We start from the raw sequence: 11,804 nt of genomic DNA, 5'->3' as shown, positions 1-11,804 counted from the left end.
TTTACTAAGCCACCATGTAGCTGGTTTGGTTTTTGCTTAATTCAATACCATGTAACCAGCCAACTGTGACTTAGTAAATGACTGTTCCACATGATCAGTTATTTTATATGGAAAATACAGGACAAGTTATTTTGCCAATTGTGGTTCCTCAAAATGCCTAAATCTTTGAAATGTCTCCTCCCTGCTTCTGAAATATAAGCCTGTTTAAGACCCTCCTACATGGATTTGCAGTCCAATTTGCAAGCTGTGTGTAATGACAAATAGGAAGGGAGTCAGCTGTTTGAGATCTAAAGGAAACAGTGACCTTGGCTGCTTTTTCCAAAACCAAGAGAGTCTTGCAGAAGAAAAACGGCTGGCGGTTGGGGCTTGTTTCTTCAAGATTTTTGTTGTTGTTGTTCTCAGGTCCAAAGATAACAAGAAGCAACTGTTTAAAAAAAGGTGAGTATTGCGACAAGTTTTTCTTTTCTAATCAATTTTTGCCTGATTTCAAAATATTAATCAAATCTGTACTAAGTATCTCCTCCCATAGCTGCCCCTTATGAACCACAGTGTATAACTTTAGTTCCTTTTATTCCTGTAATCCTATTGACAAAATGTCTCGATTAATGTTCACTATGTGGATAGTGGAAAAACGTTTATATAAAAAAAAGTTCACTTTTAAAGAAGTGTGCATGTTATGCACTGGAAGGACTAATTAATGTTATATGCTTCAGAAGTTTTATTTGTTCTGAGAAAAACTATGGAATGGGAACATATCCAGAAAATTGAATAAGGAATAATGCTGCAAATTGTAAGTTGATCGTGTGTTAAAATTTGTGTTAATCTGCAGTTAGAAGTCATATTCTATTATGTATGTGCTTATTCATAAATAAATATGATGGTCTTTGACCAACTTATACAATAAAAACAGTATTCTGTGCAGTTATAAATACAACATTTTTAACAAGAGTGTAAGTCCCTTGAGACATTAAATAAATTCCTAACGAATTATTTACTGCTACCAAAAGGGATCTACCACCCTTGTGTGATATATTGCTAAATAAGATAATTCTTACAGTACAGTGGAGTAAATGGCATAAGATGCAAAGTTCAAGTAAAGTAAGGGCTATAAAAGGGTGAGCAATGCTCAGGTAGGTATAGGAGAGAGAGATATTATTTATTTATGAGGAGGAAAGTATAAGGTTAGTGTGTTTTACAGAGCACATTGTTCTCACAGTAAGAAATATAAGGGTTTCATAGAAGAGCTTAACATCACTACGTTCCTCTAAAGCAGTGGTTCCCAAAGTGGGCGGTACTGCCCCTGGGGGGATTATTTAGGGGGCGCTCTAAGAGGCAAGGGGGGCAGCAGGGGGGCACTAAGAGGGCGAGGAAAAAAAGATTGTGTATTGTGTTGGCTGCAGACAGCATGCCCCTAGGTTGGTAGCTTCCCCTTAGCTAATTCTCAGATGGAAAGGAGAAACTTGCCGAGCAGAAGATGGGCTGTTTAAAGGCGTGGGCAGAAGGACGAAATTACCCAAACAAACCTGGAAATAGCTACGGGTTTCCCTTTAAGCAACGTCACCACCCTCCCCTCCAATCACCACCTTCCTCCCAGGAGAGGGGCACGCACCACTTCAATCACCCGCCCCCCAACACCGCTGGCATCTTAACCGACCATCTTGGCTTTTTTCTTTTAAATGGTCAGTGGGCAGGAAGATTGTGCACGGTGTTGTTAGGGGGGGAAACCCCACCAATCGAATTCTAGTTGAGCTTGCGAGAGAGCTCTTTGCCACTGGTTTAAAAAACGGTCACATATTTCGTGCCATCCTTTTCCTTTGCATGGAGACGCTGCTGGATAAAAGTAACTGGGGGGAGGGGGTGATGAGCTGAAGTGTGGTCACTCCCTTTTGGTGGTGTGGATTTTGGCTAGGGAGGTTTGGATTACCAGCAGGCGTGAGCTCGCATTGCAATCTTCTGTTTCTAGCCTTGGAAATACAGGTGTTGTTAAACTCACGGGAGCTTTCTTTGATATAGGTATAATATACTATATGTATATACTACTATAGTATAGGTTAGGAGTCCCCAAACTTGACAACTTTAAGACTTGTGGACTTCAACTCCCACAATTCTCCAGCCAGCATAGCGGGGAGTTGAAGTTCATAGCTGTCTGGAGAATTCTGGGAGTTGAAGTCCACAAATCTTAAAGTTGCCAAGTTTGAAGACCTCTGGTATAGGTTCTCCTGCTTGAGCAGGGGGCTGGACCAGAAGACCCCCAAGGTCCCTTCCAGCTCATTTATTCTAAAGCTTATAAAACTCTGACACCAGAGTTTCTTGCCATTTTTGGATGGGAACTGGATAAAAACAGAAATACAAATCTTAAAATTGAGATATATTTTTTTAAAAAGGGAAAATAGATTATACTTCAGTTTTGCTTAGATGTGTGGTGTGAGTCAACCGTTTTTGATATTTAGATCACCAAATCTTAAAGACTATGCAGATGGTTTGGAGGGGGTTAGTAGAAAAGCTAGTGTTGATATTGTGGAAATTAATGAAACTGAAAATTACATTGATGTTATTGCAGGGATGTGACTATCCAGCTAAAGTTGTTTCTCTGACATTCTAAGACTTAGATATCTGAATGATATCAGGATCTTTTTTTGATGGAAATTCCAGATTGGGGGATAAATCCATTTTCAGATACTGAGGAAGATGGGGTAGTGGAGGAACATCTCATAGAGCTGCAAAATGACATTGAGCTGAAGCCAAAGTTTAAGAAATCGTACCAAGAGTTTTGGTTACAGAAAGAAAATTCTGATCACTATTCTGCACTATGGAGAGTGGTTAAGAAGCTCCTTGTTGCATTTCCAACATCATATTTGGTGGAACGTGGCTTCAGTGTGGTCATCCAACTTCTCTCCAAACAAAGAAATCGACTCCAGATTACTGAACATGGTGATTTAAGACTCCTGCTAAGTGATTTAAAACCAGACATTGGGAAACTGGTATCACTTCAGCGAGCCCATCCATCACATTAAGAATTTATTGAACAGTGAAATAGTTACTAAATTTTACTGAGTTTACTAAGTTACTAGTTACTAAGGTTCTTGATAAATGACTATCAGACTTTGAAAACCTGGTATCACTGGATCATGTTCAACAATTTTGTTGAATTAACATTAACTAAAAAGGTTTTTAAATTGGATTTTGAATAAATGTGCAATTAATTGTTGCAGTTTTGAATTTTACTGTTACTATCTTCCTTCCGTCATGCAAACCGCCCAATCACATGACCCCCCCCCCAGCCACGCCCACCAAGCCACGCCCACATAACCGGTAGTAAAAAAATTGAATTCCACCACTGGGTGGGGGGCACTGAGGATCAGTTTGTAGCACCAAGAGGGCAGTGGACTGAAAAAGTTTGGGAATCACTGCTCCAAAGGTTTCTGATGAAGCAAACAAAACACTACTTTAATAAAGTATCTTCAAATTGGACCATATGTATCTCTCTCTGCCTGGGAATTTCACACGCTCTGAGAATCCACAGAACAGGCCCACCACTCCCTGAAATCCAGTCATCTATGTAGTAGGTGGGTCTATAAATTTATCAAATAAACAGATAGCAATAGCAATAGCAGTTAGACTTATATACCGCTTCATAGGGCTTTCAGCCCTCTCTAAGCGGTTTACAGAGTCAGCATATCGCCCCCACAGTCTGGGTCCTCATTTCACCCACCTCGGAAGGATGGAAGGCTGAGTCAACCTTGAGCCGGTGAGATTTGAACTGCCGAACTGCAGATAGCAGTCAGCTGAAGTGGCTGCAGTACAGCACTCTAACCACTGCACCACCTTGGCTCCATCCATGTAACTTCACTTATTGATGGAGTGTAATCATATCTCGAGAAGATCTCATGGCTTGCTCTTCAATATGTTGCTTTAGGGAGAAGCAAAGGTACAAGCTGGAATTTCTCACATCTGATTCCAATTGTTAACAATTAACCACGTCAATTCCCCAATACTGGAATCTGCTTCTGAATTTGTGCAACCAGTCGAGCCAGAAATAGGGACCTATTCCAAAATATAATATTTTTCACTTTGTTGCAAGCCCTTCTTCTTGACATAGCCACATCTATGTATCTATCTATTGCCTAAGCTTGAAATAATACATCAAATTTCACAGCATGCAAACCTCCTTAGCTTCAGCAAGGTAGTTATTTCCATTAGCCTTTGGACCAGATTACTTAAATCGTTTTAAAAATTATGTTATGGTCAATAATTATGGTCAATTTATCAAATAAACAGATCCATCAATGTAACTTCACTTATTGATGGACTGTAATCATATCTCGAGAAGATCTCATGGCTTGCTCTTCAATATGTTGCTGTAAACCATATGTAATGGTTTCAGACTTTTTTTTAAAACAGAAAGAATCCATGTTTTGACTTTCAGAAACCGCATATATTAGAGACAGGCTAATATTTTAAATTTAAAAATGTCTCAATGAGAAAAACGAGCTAGGACCAAGAATCGTACCTGGACATCAGCAGATGCCTTCTGTTTTCTATTCTGCAATTTATTATGGTTGCATCCATATCATATATTTGTGGCACTGCATTACTGTGCTAAAACTGCTACTTTCATTTTTTGTAATTAGAATTAGAATTGAGCTCTTTTTTGCCCCAAGTTCAAGTAAGCGCTGAAGTTCTGAAATGTAAGAGGCTATTTCATCACAAATGGTAGAGTCAGCAGTACAAGTAGTCCTTGACTTACAACAATTTGTTTAGTGACTGTTTGAAGTCACAGTGGCACTGGGAAAAGCGACTTATGACCGTTTTTCACACATGGTGGTTGCAGCATCCCCAAGGTCATGTGATCAAAATTCAGCCGCTTGGCAATTGACTCATACTTATGACGGTTTGATGACCGTCACAGGATCACTCTTTTTTGAAAGTGTGACAAGTAAAGTCAATAGGGAAGCTAGATTCACTGTGTGACTAACTTAACAACCACAGTGATCCACTTAACCATTGTGGCAAGAAAGGTTGTAAAATGGGGCAAAAATCGCTTAACAAATGTCTCGCTTAGCAACAGAAATTTGGGGCTCAATTGTGGTCATAAGTTGAGGACTACCTGTATTTCCCAGTCCCTCTCTTGTTATTCAACTTCTGCACAGCAGCCCCGTTTCGTAGAAGGGATTCCCAAGTAGTTTAATCATGAGAAGCATGCTCCTGAAGCTCTTTGGAGAAAAAGAAAGGAACTCTATAAGTCCTTTCCCATACCCCCATCATTTTGAAAAAAACTTTTTATTTTTATTTTTTACTTCTGTCAAGCTTGAAAATCCTCCAGAGAGCTTCCCGGATGTGCCTTTTAGGTTGCAATCCCTGCGCTTCAAATTCAGGATTTTTAAATCTATTGCATATTCCCATCATTCCTGATAGGTTTTTCTTATGTAAAAAAAAGAGAGAGAGAGAGAGAGAGAAATGAATAGGATAACCAAAAGCAGTCTCTTGTGATTAGTAAAACTAGAAATCAAATATTTAAAATAAATAGTTTTTTAAAAATTGAAAGAACCTAACTCTTCCATTTTAGGTATGGATGAGTGGTGGGTTTAAAAAATTGTTCGAACCTACTCTGTGGGTGTGGCCTCCTTTTTGGGAGTGGCTTGCCACCCATGCGACCGGATGGGAGTGGCTTGTCGCCCATGTGACCGGATATGAAATTATGAATTAGTACTTGGGTTGGTCCAAGTAGCTATTCAGAAACTCTGGCATTGAAGCATGCACGTCTTAAAGCTGTCAAGTTACAAGACCCTTGCACCCCTAACCCTTTAGGGGAAAAAACCCAGGGGGTCTTCAAACCTGACAGCTTTAAGACTTGTGGACTTCAACTCCCAGAATTCCTCCTCCAGTCATGTTGCGGCGACATCATCTGCGCGGATCTGCTCCATCTTCGGTTTTTTCACAGGGGGCAGGGCTGCCGCTGAAGATGCCAACAAGCCCCTGTCACCATCAGAATAACTGCTGCTGCCTCCTGCTCCTCCTCCAACAGCACCACCACATTTGCTGCCCAGTGCTGCGGCTGAGATGAAGCCACCAAGCTCCTGTTGGCGCCCCCGCCTGTGGCAGCAGCGGCGGCACCTCCCCCTCCACTCGGAGCACCTGAACTGGGCTCCGTGTTATCCCTGCCACCTCCTCCTGCTCCGCCGTGCTTTTGAGAAGCCATGAGGCTGTTTTTTCCTGCTCCCGCCCCCCCCCCCCTGCTGCCTTCCTACTGGCTTCCGCGGCATCATGGCTCCTCAAAAGCACGGTGGAGGAGGAGGGGGCAGGGGTAATGCGATGCCCAGCTCAGGTGCTCCGAGCGAAGGGGGGGCACTGCTGCCATGGGTAGGGGTGCCGGCAGGAGCTTTGGCGGCTTCACCTCAGCCACAGTGTCGGGCAGCAACTGTGGTGGTGCTGTTGGAGGAGGAGGAGGAGGAGGAGGAGGAGGAAGAGGAGGCAGCAGCAGTTATTTTAGTGGCAGTGGGGGCTTTGGAGCTTCACTTCAGCCGCAGCACCAGGCGCAAGCGGCTAGGACTGGCCGCCCACAAAGGATCTCCCCGGGCTTGCTTTGCTGAACATGGCCGGCGCAAACTACCATCAGTCGCCCAGTGCTCAACAAAACAAGTCTGGGGAGGTCCTTTGCAGGTGGCCAGTTCTAGCCGCCTGCAAAGGACTTCCCCGTGCTTGCTTTGCTGAAAACGGGGCGACTGACGGTAAAGAGCAGCGCAGTCGCGCACCTTAGAGGGAACATTGCCAGTGTTCCCGGAAGTTAATTACTTCTGGGTTCACCGACCAACCGGTCCGCAAGGACCAGCAAGGACTGGTAGAAACCCACCCCTGGTATGGATCATGCTGTATTTGGTTGATTTAGTCTTGTGGAACAATTCTGGTGTTCCAACGAAGCATATTTTTGCTTACAAATGTAAAACCAAGCTTATAGCCAGGAGACTGTCATGTTAACTGAAAGAGATTAATGTGGTACTATTTTTAAAAAATTCCTGGGTAATCTGACACTTAAAGAATTTTAAAAGGATGCAAGATCAAACAAAGGTTACCATAAATATTTTAAAAGTATTAAATCAACAAACTTCATGCCTAAATGGAATTTTCTCAGAACTAAGAGTCAGGTGGGTTGGTGTTTTTGCCCATCCACCTTCCACAAAAAATGAGGGATAAAATAAGGAAATATAAACCTAGATGTTAATATACAGTATTATTATGGGGGGGGGGGGAATCTGACATGTCACTTAACTATTTAACTGTTTAATAAATTTATAGGCCGCCCAATCCCGAAGGACTCCGGGATGATGTTTCCCATGTGATGTTCCCATGTGATGTTTGTTCTAATTTTTTTATTGATATTTCATACCCTTGACATTTAATTTTTTTTTTATCTCAATATGGATAGAATGAATTTGTCTCTCAATCTGTTGTCATTGTGGTGTGTGAAAGCTGAAAAAATATCTGCAAAGGCAGATAACTTAGTTTTCTTAGTTAAGAATTGCTTTTTTTCTGTTTAAAATCATATTTCTGTGCTAGCAACAGAAAACACAGCAAGCTAAAAACCGAGGATGATAAAAAGGTACTCTTTAGTGTTGTAGTTTAATTTCATAGGATACTGAAGAAGGAAGCAGAAGCTAGAATATGTAAAAATGTCAGGAACAGGGTAGTGCAGGGGTATCAAATTCACGGAGTCATGTTGTCATCACATGATGTATCGCAACTTTTTCTCCCCTTTGCTAAAACAGGGTAGGTGTGGGCCAGTGGTGGGTTGTTAACCAGTTTACTATCCGTTTGCTTGTGCGAGCGCGAGCACACATGTGCAATGCTTCTGCACATGCACAGAAGCATCCAGGTGGGTGGACTGAGCCTCCCACCCCCACCACTACCAGTTCGGTTGAACCGGGACAAACTGGGAGCAACCCACCTCTAGCGTGGCCAGGACGTGACATATCTGGGCCATGGGCTGCAAATTTGACACCCTTAGGATAGTGTGTAAAAAAGGGGTCATTTTAATAATACTTGCAATATTGAAGGAATATAGATTGGAGTGAAAAAAGAATGCAGCAGCAGCTTCAAAGTTTGAATTTGGTTGATAACTTCTCTGTTGATATAAAGATAGGAGCTTTTCTTGCCATATACGAAAGTAATAAGTTATTCATGAGAGATATTTTTCCCCTTACAATTTTTTGCAAACCCTTAATCCAGGCTCACTCTGCTCGGAGTGGCTAGAAGCACAGAGATCCAGTTTTGTTGTTAAAATACCATACAAAACTTTTTTTCAGATCTCAGTTGTTGTGGTTTATAGTTCTGTAGTAGTTGTAGTTGTAGTTGAGTTTATTTATAGGCCGCCCTTTTCCCTGAGGGGACTCAGGGCGGCTAACAACTTGTATGGGAGGGGGAAAACATACAATAACATATAGACACAATGTATAATTAAAATCGAGCAACATTCATTCAACATTCGGGTGGGGGCGGATTATACTCTTTACCCCCAGGCCTGACGGGATAGCCAGATCTTGAGGGCTGTGCGGAAGGTCTGAAGGGTGGTGAGGGTACGAATCTCCACAGAGAGATCGTTCCAGAGGGTCGGAGCTGCTACTGAAAAGGCTCTCCTCTGCGTAGTTGCCAGCCGGCACTGGCTGGCAGATGGCACTCGGAGGAGGCCTAATCTGTGAGATCTTATGGGTCAAGAGGAGGTGATTGGCAGGAGGCGGTCTCCCAAGTATGCAGATCCACTACCATGAAGGGCTTTGTAGGTGGTAAGAAGCACCTTGAAGCGCACACGGAGATCAACAGGTAGCCAGTGCAGCTCGCGGAGGATAGGTGTTATGTGGGTGAACCGAGGTGCACCCACAATCACTCGCGCGGCCGCATTCTGGACTAGCTGAAGCCGCCGGATGCTCTTCAAGGGCAGCCCCATGTGTCATGCATTGGTGTTTTCCTCATCACATCATATTGTTAGCTCTGTTATTTCATTTCATTCTACTTCCATGCAAGTCACTCTAGGATAGTCTAATCTATGGAAGCAAAAGAAAATATTGGCAGCATTAACGACAAACAGTGTGACTGAAAAGGGCTTTGGTCAGTACTGACATACTGTATATGTTTTTCTGTGACAGGAAAAATATCACTTAATTACATATTTTAAATGTACCTTCCATGACCAGTATACAACCTTCTTTCTAGCTCTATGGGTTGCTGTTCCCACCACCTTTCTGTCTGACTGACAAATTGGCGTAATCTACATGAAGTCATCAGCCATTTATATAGTCCAAGTAGTTCTGTGGGGAGCCCAGACTGGTTTGAGTAAAACTGATCTTATATTCCACATTTTATATCTGATATCTGATATCTGAGATATATATTGTATATATCGTAAATTTTCACGGATACAGGTATGCATGTTTTGGTGTATTCAGGTCTTTTCCTGAATAAGAGCCAAGGTGGCGCAGTGGTTAAATGCAGCACTGCCGGCTACTGCTAGATCAGCAGGTCAGCGGTTCAAATCTCACCGGCTCAGGGTTGACTCAGCCTTCCATCCTTCCGAGGTGGGTAAAATGAGGACCCAGATTGTTGGGGGCAATATGCTGACTCTCTGTAAACCGCTTAGAGAGGCCTGAAAGGCCTATGAAGCGGTATATAAGTCTACTGCTATTGCTATTATTCCTGTGTAAGATTGAGAGTATCTTGGTGATGTTTCAACAAGGTCCCACTCGTCATCCTCAGGCTGGTGTCTTTGGCCTCGTGCCTGTGCGAGCAAAGAGTGATCGGAGCTGCCGTCCCTCTATAAATACTGGTGGGGGTGTGTGTCTGTTGCTGCAAGCAGATTGGTTGACTGTGTTGTAAGATCTTGATTAGTTGATGGAGTTGATGTTTGCAGATTAGTCAGCTGTTTCATAACATCCTGTGTGGCTGAGGTACTGGCTGTGTGCCTATTGTTCTTTTGTATTGTAATGACCTGGGTAAATGGGCTGTGTGGTGACCTCCTGAGCTCTATTGTAGTGGTATTCTGAGTCCTCTGCTGCAACCGCCTGGCGGGGGGGGTGGGTGGGTTGGCTGCATTGTAACATCCTGAGCCTTTGTGTTGTAACCTCCTGACATCTGGAAACTAGCCCTAATCAACAAATGAGTCCCAGACACGAAAACTGACACCGGACCAAGAACAATACAGGAGGCAACCACCAATCACCCTCACCAGACTCAAACCCAAACCCATCCCATAGACCAAATGAAGCCAAACCATGGCGGCATCACCAACTGCTGCACCCCGCTCCAACCCACACACAAAGCAAACTGACACACACCATGAACACAAGGCCAGACCACAAACTCAGAGCCAAACCAAAGCTTGGGATGTTACACCTCAGCCATCTGCTCAGGACATTACATCACAGAACTCAGGAGGTTACAACACAAAGGCTCAGAATGTTACAATGCAGCCAACCCCCCAGGAGGTTGCAGCAGAGGATTCAGGATACCACTACAATAGAGCTCAGGAGGTCACCACACAGCCCATTACTCAGGTCATTACAACACAAAAGAACAATAGGCACACAGCCAGTACCTCAACCACACAGGATGTTACGAAACAGCTGACTAATCTGCAAACATCAACTCCATCAACTAATCAAGATGTTACAACACAGCCAACCAATCTGCTTGCAGCAACAGAGCCAGCATTCCACATACCCCCACCACTATTTATAGAGAGACAGCAGCTCCGATCACGCTTTGCTCACACAGGCACGAGGCCGAAGACACCAGCCTGAGGATGACGAGTGGGACCTCGTCGAAACGTTGCCAAGATACTCTCAATCTTACACAGGAAAAGACCCGAATACACCAAAACCTGCATGTGTTTGTGTGTTTGTGTGTGTGTTTGTGTGTGTGTGTTTGTGTGTGTGTGTGTGTGTTGGATTCTACTGTACAGTGCAGTGGAATTGCCATGGTAACGACTTCACAATACCCCACAAGAGGGCTCCCTTTGGTAAGGGGGAAAATCCAACATTAGAAATTACGCAATGCTGGGTTATCAGCTAGTTTAATTTAAAATTAGTTGTGGTAGGAAGTGTGGTGGGCACCAAGAAGATATCTGTGGGCATATGTTTTTATTTTATACTATTTCATAGTAAACATAATGTTAAAATGTAACTTTTTACAGAAGAACAAGAAAAGTGTGAAAAGTATTACATGTTGTCCTTGACTTGCAAGCAAAGTTGGGACCAGAATTTTTTTTCTAAGCAAAGAGATTGTCAAGTGAGTCATGTCTGATTTTACAACTTTTTCCCAGTTTTTAAGTGAATCATGCAGCCATTAAGCAAATCAAGCTTCTCCCATTGACTTTGCTTGGGAAGGTTGCAAATAGTGATCACATGACCTCCGGCCACTGCAACCATTGTAAATACATGCTGGTTGCCAAGTGCCAAAGTTTTTATCACATGATTGTGGGGATGCTGCAACAGTCCCAAATACAAGAACCAATCATAAATCGCTTTTTCCCACTGCCATTGTAACTTTGAATGGTCACTAAATGAATGGTTGTAAGCCAAGGACGCTGTACTGTATCTGTAGGTTTAATATGTGAATATATTATTAATTCTATATTAATGCAGTCATGCAGTTAATAAAACTGCACACTGGGGAACCAAAGAAAATAGGACTTAATCTTTTAGTCCAGCAATGTCAGCAACAGCAGTTCTCTGTCTCTTTATCTGATATAACCAAACACAAAACCTAACTTCTAATGAAATTAAAGTCAGCATGTTCCTCTAAAGATTAGGCTCAAA

At 42.7% G+C, this 11,804-nt stretch overlaps 1 protein-coding gene across 1 annotated transcript in view; it reads left to right on the top strand.

Moving 5' to 3' along the window:
- Positions 1–247: 247 nt before the first annotated feature.
- The window catches only part of FHL5 (four and a half LIM domains 5), a 29,597-nt gene continuing 18,040 nt past the window's right edge, over positions 248–11,804 (top strand). The window contains exon 1 of the mRNA XM_014066080.2: positions 248–438. The gene's annotated coding sequence lies outside the window, so the exon portion shown is untranslated. The remainder of the gene's footprint in view (positions 439–11,804) is intronic.

Source organism: Thamnophis sirtalis, unplaced genomic scaffold (genome assembly GCF_051295495.1).
Source record: "Thamnophis sirtalis isolate CommonGarterSnake01/CBP01778 unplaced genomic scaffold, rThaSir2_p1.2 scaffold_6, whole genome shotgun sequence".
NCBI classification, from domain to species: domain Eukaryota; kingdom Metazoa; phylum Chordata; class Lepidosauria; order Squamata; family Natricidae; genus Thamnophis; species Thamnophis sirtalis.
This window is presented reverse-complemented; position numbering and strand designations above follow the sequence as displayed.